Genomic DNA, 8963 nt, shown 5'->3' on the forward strand with positions numbered 1-8963 from the left:
ATCTTCATCAAGCTCCCCTGGGCGTCAAGCTCCAGGGCGCCGGTCGAGTGGGAAACCTTGGATGGAGAGGTGCTCGCCTCCGCTGGGTTGACGGTGGTCGACGCGCCAAACAGCAGCAGCGACGAGCCTGAGGAGGAGTGGCTGCTGCGGAAGAACCACCGGCAGCTCCTCGATCCAGTTCTTTCCGCACTTGTGCAGCCTGTCGAAAGTTCTGGTCTTGAGCCCGCGCAGCACTTCAGCATTTGCCCTCTCTGCTTGGCCGTTGCTTCTCGGATGAGCAACAGAAGCGAAGCAGACCTTGGCGCCAAGATCTTGGACGTACTGCATGAAGGTGCGGCTCGTGAACTGCGTGCCGTTGTCGGTGATGATCCTGTTAGGGATCCCAAAACGGCAAACAATTGACCTGAAGAACTTGACTGCTGACTGTGTTGTCACCTTCCTCACTGTTTCCACTTCCGGCCACTTTGTGAACTTGTCGATTGCAACGTACAAGTACTCAAAGCCCCCGACAGCTCGGGGAAAGGGGCCGAGGATGTCGAGCCCCCAGACCGAAAATGGCCAGGATAAAGGGATCGTCTGGAGAGCTTGAGTTGGCTGGTGTATCTGCTTGGAATGAAACTGGCATGCTTCACACTTGGTTACTTGTGCAGTTGCATCCTGGAGGGCTGTCGGCCAAAAGAAACCTTGCCGGAATGCTTTGCCGGCAAGTGCTCTTGCGCCAATGTGGTGACCACATATGCCTCCATATATATCTGCCAACAGCTCTTGTCCATCTTCCCGACGAATACACTTCAATTTCACGCCATTGAGTCTTCTTCTGTACAGTGTGTTGTCCACAAACTGGTACATACTTGACTGCCGGGCTACTCTTTCTGCTTCTTCTTGCTCTTCGGGAAGTTCTCCTGTTTGAAGGAAACGGACAATCTACTGTGCCCATGCTGGAGCTTGCGGCTCGACAACAAGGACTAAAGGCACCTCTGCTGCTGCGGGAACATCCGCTTCTACAGCAAGAACTTGTGGCTCTGCCGGAGCTTGATGTTCCCCGGCAAGCTTGTCGGAGCAGAACTTGTCGGGAGCGTCTGCTTCAACGGTACAAACCCTAGGGCTCGCCGGAGCAGACTGCTCCTCAGCGTCCTTGGCGTTGATTTTGAGGACTTTCTTAGCGGCGGCTTCGGGGAGCTCTGCCGGAAAGTAGTCACCAGAAATCAACTTCCTCTTCTTGCTCTGTCCTGTTGATGGCGTTACAGACGGTTGAGTCAGCTTGAGCACAAAGATCCCTGGTTCGACAGGTAACTTAAGCGCGGCGCACTTTGACAGGCCATCGGCAATATCGTTCTGAGCTCTTGGAACATGCTGCATCTGCAGGCCGTCAAAGTGCTCTTCTAGCTTTCTCACTTCATCTGATAACTCTTGTTCACTTGGCGGACGACAAGCTGTGAGTCACCCCTGACAATGAGCTTCTTGATCCCAAGGTCTGCTGCGATCCTGAGACCGGCAAGCAATCCTTCATACTCTACAGTATTGTTCGTCGCTTGCTCCTTGGGAAAGTGCATCTGGACTACGTACTTGAGGTGCTCGCCGGTGGGTGCAACAAGTAGCACGCCCGCACCGGCGCCTTGCAGCGAGAAGGCACCATCAAAGTACATCAGCCATTCTTTGCTTGCTTCCTTGGCGGTGATGCTCGTTTCTGGAATTTCTTCATCTTGTGTTGGCGTCCACTCTGCTATGAATTCTGCCAATGCTCTGCTTTGGATAGTTGAAGTGCTTTCAAACTTGAGGCCAAAGCTTGACAGTTCCAGTGCCCACTCGACAATCCTGCCCGTTGCTTCGGGATTTTGAGGTATCCTCTTCAGCGGAAAACGAGTGACGACTGTGATCTCATGTGCTTGGAAGTAATGGCGCTGCTTTCTCGAGGCCATGAGAAGGCCGAAAAGCAATTTCTGCACACCAGAGTACCTTGACCTAGCTCCCTACAGAAGGGAATTGACAAAGTAAACTGGGCGCTGCACCATTTTCTTTTGCATCTTCTCATGCTCCTGCGCAGATCCATCCTTGTCGGGACCAGAGCTTGCCGGTGAAGTCCCCTACTTGTCGCTGGATGTGTCTGCCGTGGTTGCTGGCTCATCATTCGCCTCCCTCTCCGCCACTAATGTAGCACTAACCACTTGATTGGTTGCCGCTATATACAGCAGCAACTTCTCTTGTGGGTTAGGTGCGACAAGTGTTGGAGTGGAGGACAAGTATCTCTTTAAGTCCTGCAGCGCAGCCTCCGCTTCCTGAGTCCATTTCATTGGACCTGCCTTTTTCAATATTCTGAAAAATGGCAGGGCGCTCTCAGCAAACCTAGAGATAAACCTGCTGAGAGCAGCTACGCAACCGGCGAGCCTTCGTACATCCTTGACGCGCTTCGGTGCTTCAATCTGCTCAATGGCCTTGATCTTGTCGGGGTTGGCTTCTATTCCTCGCTGAGACACGAAGAAACCGAGAAGCTTGCCGGAGGGGACTCCAAACACACACTTCTTGGGGTTAAGCTTCAGGTTGATCTTGCGCAGGTTTGCAAAGGTCTCGTCTAAATCTTGAGTTGCTTTGTCCTTGCTCTTGACCACTATGTCATCCATGTAGGCCTCCATGTTTCTGTGCATTTGCGGCTCAAAAGCGTGATGGACTACCCTTGCAAATGTCAAACCAGCATTCTTCAAACCGAAAGGCATCCTACGAAACAGTACGTGCCACACGGGGTGATGAACACGGTCTTCTCCTCATCCTCATCTGCCATGAAGATCTGATGGTATCCTGAGTATGCATCAAGAAATGAAAGCAAGTCACATCCGGCCGTGGAGTCAACAATCTGGTCGATGCACGGCAAGGGGAATGGGTCTTTGGGACAAGCTTTATTGACATCGGTAAAGTCGATACAAAGCCTCCATTTCCCATTCGCCTTGCGCACGACTACAGGATTGGCCAACCACGTAGGATGGAGCACTACTCTAACAAGGCCTATTGCTTCCAACTTCTTGATTTCTTCTGCGATGAATTCTTGGCACTCCACTGCCTGTTTCCTGACTTTCTGCTTTACGGGCCGCGCATGAGGACAGACGGCAAGATGGTGCTTGATTACTTTCCTGGGAACACCGGGGATGTCAGACGGTTGCCATGCAAACACGTCGACATTCGCCCGCAGGAAAGCAACGAGCGCGCTTTCCTATTTAGGGTCGAGAGTGGCACTGATGGTGAAGGTACCACCAGTGTCGTCCTCCTTGGCGGACACCTTCTTGGTCTCTGGTGGAGCTACCATTGTCTTCTTACACTTGCCGGTGGAGCTCAATGGTGCGTCCGCGACGGTAGCGCAGCACTCCAAAGAGGTGCGCTTGCCAGAGTGGGCATCCGAACTCTTGCCGGACTTGGTCTTCTTCGTCCCCCCGGGAGCTTCAACGGCAAGTGACCTGCAATCTGTTGCGGCTGCTGCTTCCCGGTAGATCCTGTCGATGCAGATAAGAGCATCCTTCTTGTCCCCAGGGACAGAGATGACACTTATCGGGCCTGGCATCTTCAACATGTTATATGCATAGTGAGAGGCTGCCATGAACTTGGCGAGTGCTGGACGGCCGAGTATCCCATTGTAAGGCAATGGAAAATCAGCAACGTCAAAAGTGACCCTCTCAGTCCTGAAGTTCAACTCGCTGCCAAATGTCACCGGCAACGTGATCTTTCCCTTCGGCATGCTCCTTCCCGGATTGATTCCTTGGAATGTGCCGGTCTCTTCGAGCTCGCTATCAGGGATCTGGAGTTTCTGGAGTACCGCGGAGGAGATCAAGTTCAAGCCGGCCCCGCCGTCAACTAGCATCTTAGTGACCTTGAGGTTGCGGATAGTTGGTGAAACCAACATCGGCAAGCACCCGACCGCAGTTATGCGATCAGGGTGGTCCTCAATATCAAAGATGATAGGCGTGCTGGACCATTTCAGAGGCTTGCGTGACTCGATGGGTGGTTCTGCCGCATTAACTTCCCGCGCCCACTGCTTGAGCTGGCGGTGCGAAGTATGCAGAGAAGCACCGCCGTCAACGCACAGGACCTCTGTGGCTTTCTGGAACCCCTGCTCATCGCCCTCGTCATCATCCATATCTTCATCGTCGTCGTCATCTTCATCCTTGTCGCGACCGCGGGGAGGTCTGTCTCCTTGCCGCTGCTTGGCCTTGCCGCGGCGTCCTCCTCGGCCGGGGCGTTTCTTGCCAGCTCCGCCAGCACCTTCCTGGGCCTTCTCCTTGTCGCGTCACTCGTATTCAGCCTTTTGCTGCTCAACAAGCTACTCAACCTTTTTGCAGCTCTGGAGATCATGGCCCTTGGTGCGGTGGATCTTGCATTACTACCTGTTGGTGTCGTCCTGCTTGTCGGCGACCGCCACAGCCTGGTGGTTGGTGCCTGCGGCAACCTCCTTGCCGGAGCTACCAGCTTTGCCGGACTGCTCAACGACTAGCACCTCTTTGCCTTTCTTCTTCCTGTTGTTCCGCCGCTGGTTTTTCTTTGCCGAGGCAGCATCCTCACTATCAGATCCTCCTGCTCCTGTATTCTCTCCGGGGAGTTTCCTCCCTTCCTCAGCACGTGCACACTTGTCGGCCAGGGCATATAGCTCACTGACGTCTCTGATTTTGCACATCGCCATCTCCTCCCGCATCCTGCGGTTTCGCACGTTCTGATGGAACGCGCTGATCACCGCGGCCGGGTGGACATCTGGGATGTTGTGCTGCACGCGGCTGAATCTCTGAATGTACTTGCGCAGGGGCTCTCCTTCCTTCTGGGCGAGCAGATGAAGCTCGCTTTCTTGGCCATGAGGCTTGTGGCCGCCCGTAAAGGCGCCGACAAACTGATGGCACAAGTCAGCCCAGGAGGATATGGAGTTGTCCGGCAAGTGCATGAGCCAGGATCTGACATTGGGCTTGAGCACCAGCGGGAAGTAGTTGGCAAGGATCTTGTCGTCCCACCCCCCAGCAGCTTGCACCGTGATGGTGTAGATGCTGAGGAACTCCGACGGATGCGACTTGCCGTCGTACTTCTCTGGTACATCTGGCTTGAAATTCTTCGTGCTGGGCCACTGGACTTGCCGCAGCTCACGAGTGAACGCAGGGCAACCTACCGCGTACGGCAAGTCGCCCGGTTCCCCTGGCGCATGCATGTCAACAGAGGGCCCAGCGCGCTTGTCGGATTGATATCGCGCTTCTCTTCGGCGCTCGATGCGAGTATGAGCGTCTTCTTGCTGTCATTCGTGAAGAACTTGGCGCTGATCACAACGAACTCGTGGATCTAACGATGCGGTGGAGTCGCTGTCGACGTGGATCCGGCGAGTCGGCGATCTTGGCCTTCGGGGTGGAGAGTGCATGGTGGTTGCACCCCCACCGGTTTCGTCGCCACCGGCTCGTGCCTGGCAGTCCTGCTACGGCTGCAAAGTATTCGGCTGCCACGGAGTGTCGCCGTTGGCGAAGCCGATGAGACTCTGAATGGTGGCCCTCCATTGGTCGATCTTGTCTTCCGCTGGAGGGTAATCCAGGAGCAGTTGAGCTCATGCCAAAGCTTCTGCTGGAGTGGTGGGTGGCAGTGGCGAACGGTGCGAGGAGCGGGATATGCTCAGACTTCTAACTATGTTAGCAGGAGCAGCATCCCGTCCAGGCGACCGTGTCTCGCTCGTGCCAGCACGTTGGCGTGCATGCTGGTCTTGAGCACCCCAAGATCCACCAGCTCGATCTTGTCCCAATGAACGTATGGTACTGCGAATACCATGACGCTGTCGGTCCTGCGCCTCCTAAGATGGGCGCGGTACATGTACGGACGCCGAGGTCTGCGCAGCCTTGTCCTTGGACCTGGCAGCATCGTGAGCTTCCTCGTTGACGTCCGTTCTTCCGCTGGTGTCTACTCCACCACCCGTTTGCTCCGGTGGTGGTGGAAGTGACGTGGACGGAGCAGCTGCCGCCGAAGTTTTCTTCTTCGGTGGCATGTCGAGGAAGAAGATGGAGATCTAGCTCGTGTGAACGCCGGATCAGGTTCACAAAATCTCGATGCCCCCTACCTAGCGCGCCAAAGATGTCGGGGAAACTGATCCACGAACACCTATGGGACCGGCGGACCGAGCCCCTTTCGGTTCGGCGTGGGGCGGAGATCACATGAAGAGCAGATCGAGGCGAAGCACACGAGCAGTTTACCCAGCTTCGGAGCTCTCCGGAGAGATAATACTCCTACTGCTGCTTGTCTGATTGTATTCTGTTCTTGCTCGGGAGCGATGAATGCTACAGTACATTCGTGCTGCTAACGAGACCGAGTGTGTGTGTATTCTGGCCTTCGAACGAGCCGACCCCCCGAACCCCCTCTACGTTGCGCATGGGCCTCCTTTTATATGCTCAAAGGGGTCACCGACAGGTGGCAACGCAGACAAGGGTAAAAACGTAAAAGGAGTTGCGGTTGGTACAGCTACCTGTACAGTGTATCCTACCTAACCCTGACGGCAGGGGACAAAGGCATTGAATGCCCGTCTGCGTCGCCCAAACAGTGCAGAAAAGGACCGTCAGGGGCGCCACCGTTCGCCACGATGGCGATCTTGTCAGCGTCGCATGCCACCGCGCACCGCTGGCTGCACAGCCTCCTGCCACGCGCGGCTGGAAAGACCCCAGGGCGACACGTTGGTGGATGTGCTGGAGCGCGGGTACAGGGTGGTTATTTGCTGCGGCAAGCGCCTTGCCGCGGCAAACGCCTTGCCGCGGTCGTTGTCTTGTCACGCCCGGAAGCTTGTCGCTCACTAGGCCTTGCCGGGACGCGTGGCGCGTCGCGGCAAGTTCCTTGAGATGCCTTGGTTGGCCTTCCCGGCAAGCTCCTCTTGCCGGGGCCTTGTCTCCTTGGCTTTAATACTTTGTTCTTGAATGGCTCCAAAGGAACCACGGAGGACCTTGGCGGTCGCCCGGCAAGCCTTGCCGCGGGGTGCTGCAACTGCCCGTGCACAAGTTCGGGATACTAGGGTACCCCTACTCTAGTACACTGACAGTACGCATCCTTGTCGACCTACGAGGTTTGGTAGTGACTTGATCCGAAGTTTCATGATCACTATCATAAGCTTCTTCTTCAATTGGTGTAGGTGCCACAGGAACAACTTCATGTGCCCTGCTACACACTAGTTTAAGTGATGGTTCAACAACCTCATCAAGTCTCCACCATCCTCCCACTCAATTCTTTCAAGAGAAACCTTTCCTCGAGGAAGGACCCGTTTCTAGAAACAATCACTTTTGCTTCCGGATCTGAAATAGGAGGTATACCCAACTGTTTTGGGTGTCCTATGAAGATGTATTTATCTGCTTTGGGTTCGAGCTTATCATGATGAAACTTTTTCACATAAGCGTCGCAGCCCCAAACTTTCAAGAAACGACAGCTTAGGTTTCTCTAAACCATAGTTCATACGGTGTCATCTCAACGGAATTACGTGGTGCCCTATTTAAAGTGAATGCGGTTATCTCTAATGCCTAACCCATGAACGATAGTGGTAATTCGATAAGAGACATCATGGTATGCCCCATATCCAATAGGGTGCATCTATGATGTTCGGACACACCATCACACTATGGTGTTCCAGACGGTGTTAGTTGTGAAACAATTTCCACAATGTCTCAATTGTGTACCAAACTCGCAACTCAGATATTCATCTCTATGATCATATCATAGACATTTTATCCTCTTGTCATGAAGATCTTCAACTTCACTCAGAAATTACTTGAACCTTTCAATAATTCAGACTTGTGTTTCATCAAGTAAATATACTCAACATCTACTCAAATCATCTGTGAAGTAAGAACATAACGATATCCACTGCATGCCTCAGCACTCATTGGACTGCACACATCAAAATGTGTTACTTCCAACAAGTTGCTTTCTTGTTACATCTTACTAAAAAACGAGGCTTTCAGTCATCTTGCCCATGTGGTATGATTTGCATGTCTCAAGTGATTCAAAATCAAGTGAGTCCAAAACGATCCATCTGTATTGAGTTTCTTCTTGCATACATACCAATAGACATGGTTCTCATGTCTCAAACTTTTCAAAAACGAGTGAGTCCAAAGATCCATCAACATGGAGCTTCTTCATGCGTTTTATACCAATATGACTCAAATGGCAGTGCCACAAGCAGGTGGTACTATCATTACTATCTTATATCTTTTGTCATGAACATGTGTATCACTACGATCGAGATTCAATAAACCATTCATTTTAGGTGCAAGACCATTGAAGGTATTATTCAAATAAACAGAGTAACCATTATTCTCCTTAAATGAATAACCGTATTGCGATAGACATAATGCAATCATGTCTACGCTCAATGCAAACACTAAATTACAATTATTTAGGTTTAACACCAATCTCGATGGTAGAGGGAGTATGCGATGCTTGATCACATCAAGCTTGGAAACACTTCCAACACATATCGTCATCTCACCTTTAGCTAGTCTCCGTTTATTCCGCAGCTTTTATTTCGAGTTACCAACACTTAGCAACTGAACTGGTATCTAATACCCTGGTGCTACTAGGAGTACTAGTAAAGTACACATTAATATAATGTATATCCAATATACTTCTATCGACCTTGCCAGCCTTCTCATCTACCAAGTATCTAGGGTAGTCCTGCTTCAGTGACCGTTCCCCTCATTACAGAAGCACTTAGTCTCGGGTTTGGGTTCGACCTTTGGTTTCTTCACTAGAGCAGCAACTAATTTGCCATTTCATGAAGTATCCCTTCTTGCCCTTGCCCTTCTTGAAACTAGTGGTTTCACTAACCATCAACAATTGATGCTCCTTCTTGATTTCTACTTTAGCGGTGTCAAACATCGCGAATATTTCAAGGATCGTCATATCTATCCCTGATATGTTATAGTTCATCACGAAGCTCTAGCAGCTTGGTGGCAATGACTTTGGAGAAACATCACTATCTCATCTGG

This window comes from Triticum dicoccoides, chromosome 7B, assembly GCF_002162155.2.
Source record: "Triticum dicoccoides isolate Atlit2015 ecotype Zavitan chromosome 7B, WEW_v2.0, whole genome shotgun sequence".
In the NCBI taxonomy this organism is placed as follows: domain Eukaryota; kingdom Viridiplantae; phylum Streptophyta; class Magnoliopsida; order Poales; family Poaceae; genus Triticum; species Triticum dicoccoides.